Below are 2,536 nucleotides of genomic sequence, written 5' to 3' on the forward strand. Positions count from 1 at the left end.
TCCCCTAAATCACTAGTTCTTACACAGAAGGTGGTATAGATGACAGACTGGGTCCCCATCCCCTGGGAAGCATCCTTTGACACAGAGAGCAGCATGCAGGAAGTTTATCTGGGAAGGCTTTCAGAATCCATGTGGACGGGGAAAGGGAAGAAGCAGGATGGGGAGAAGTCAGGTTGTGGTGCAGCATGTAGCAGCCTCAGTCCTGAAGACGGCCACGGGGTGCCCTGGGGTTGGGATAGTCCTGTAAGGGTAAAAGAAATTGAAGTTAAAGTGTAAAAGACCGGGCATTGTAAAGTTCCTAAGCTGCAAGGCCTGAGTTAAAAAGTGAAGGACTAGGTATTGTTAAGTTCCTCTGCTACACCCAGAACCTGAAATTCCTGAGGCAGTTAAGACAACGCCCTACTGGCCATTTAGTTGATTAATAGCCTAGGGCCCTGTGCGATCTTGCACGTAGGCATCGCAGGGCCTAAACCAATCAGTTTGAATGTGTACCCCGCTTAGGAGTAACCAATCACCCCCGCCCGACCTGTTCCCGCCAATGAATGAACTAATCATGTTTAGGAATTGTTGTTTGATTTTCCCGCGGTGTATGATGATTTGTTAAAGGAGACTGTGATGTATGTAAAGTCCCCGCCCTCCCCAAGAAGTGTACTTAAGCAGTGCTCAGCCCCTGCTCTGGGCTCTGGGCTGCTCTCCCTTCTTGAGTGAGCACGGAGCCCCAGCGCGCTGGAATGGATCCCCAATAAATCCCCTTCTGCAATTGCATGAGTCAGTCTCTTGGTGGTCTCTTCCTCTGACGCTTCACTGGACCCTTACATTCCAGGCTACCTAGGAGCCCTGAACCTTCCTATCCCCAAACAAATCAGTTCTTGAATGCAGTCTGCCCTGTGCAGAGTGGGATTTTTAGCAAAGAGGTGTGACATAGCAAAGGGTGTGACGTCAGCAAGGTAGCTCCCTTTAGCCAGTAACTCATCTGGAGGGCAGAAAAGCTGAGGGGTACCAACAGTTGTGAGTCGGTGTTCAGTACAGAAGGGAAATCTGGGGGAGAGAAGGAAGAGAAAAGAAGGAGGAAGAGAGAAAGGAGAAAAAGGAGAAGAGAAACACATTTCTGGCCAGCTACTATTGTTTTTTCCAAGGTGTAGACTGACTGTGAAATGTAATTTCGGAAGAAGAATTTCTGAGTTTTCCAGTTGTCCAGAATGTACCAGCAGCTTCCACTATTCCTTTCATCTTCTGTGTTGCTTTGTGGTAACAGTTCTCCCATCCTCTAGATGCGATTTTCCTCTATACTTTCAAAGACGTACTGTTGTTCCATTCTGTCAGGGACTAGAAGGAAATTCTCCTTCAAAGATTAGCCTGACAGCCCCCTGGGAGACATCCTGCCTGGGAGGCATCCTGCAGCTACCTATCTCCCTGGAACATCCTGCGGTTATCAGGATCATCAGACATCTTGCACCTGGCAGTTTTACCACCCACATCCAGCAGTTGTTGATTAGAGAGCTTCCCCATCCCCAGCATATAAATACCCCTGTGTGAACAATAAAAGTTTGCAGCTTGATCAGAATTTTTGTCTTGCTGTCACCTTTCGTGTCTCTTGTCCCTTCATTCCTCCCCATCTAGGTTCGCTGCCCACGTTGATGTGTCCTGCCGGACGGGACACCATTCTGTTTATGAGTGTGAATCACCAGCACTGAAGACGTTGCACACAGACAACTGGATGCCTGGACAAGGGCACACTCAGCATCTTCACCAAGTTCTTTTTTTTTAAAGAGAGAGAGAGAGAGAGAGAGAATTTTTTTAATATTTATTTTTTAGTTCTCGTTGGACACAACATCTTTTGTTTTTGTATGTGGTGCTGAGGATCGAACCCGGGCCGCACGCATGCCAGGCGAGCGCGCTACCGCTTGAGCCACATCCCCAGCTCCTTCACCAAGTTCTTTTCTCACTTTTTTTTCTACTTAAGAGTTTATTTCTATTTTCTGGGATGTCAGGACTATCCCTTTTTTCTTTTGATTAGAAAGGAAGGCATGGGGTGGGGTGAGTAATGGTGTGAGTAGAAACAGAGATAGGAAAGAAAGCAGGTTCAGGAACTCTGATCACAGTGCAGGACACGAGGCACAAGATAAAAGCCTGCCAAAGGACATCGAGACAGGGTGGTTGAAGACGGTGTCAAGTGCCAAGGTAAAGGCTTGGCACCATTGAAAGATTGTGAGCAAGAGAGGAAGGAAATGCAGAGTAGACAGGAATCTGAAAGCCATGGGAACTACTAGAGTAAGTCCTGAAGCAGATCAGGAAAAGACAGACTATTCCCATGTGCTCCAAGTAAGATACAGAGCTTGACATGGCATTTGCAGGTAAATGGATGGAATTGGAGAATGTAATGCTAAGTGAGGTTAGCCAATCCCAAAAAACCAAATGCCGAATGTTTTCTCTGATTTAAGGATGCTGACTCATAATGGGGTGGGGGGGGCATGGGAAGATTAGATGAACTCTAGATAGGGCAAAGGGGAGGGAGGGGAAAGGAGGGGGCAGGGGG

This window comes from Marmota marmota, unplaced genomic scaffold (genome assembly GCF_001458135.2).
Source record: "Marmota marmota marmota unplaced genomic scaffold, marMar, whole genome shotgun sequence".
NCBI classification, from domain to species: Eukaryota; Metazoa; Chordata; class Mammalia; order Rodentia; family Sciuridae; genus Marmota; species Marmota marmota.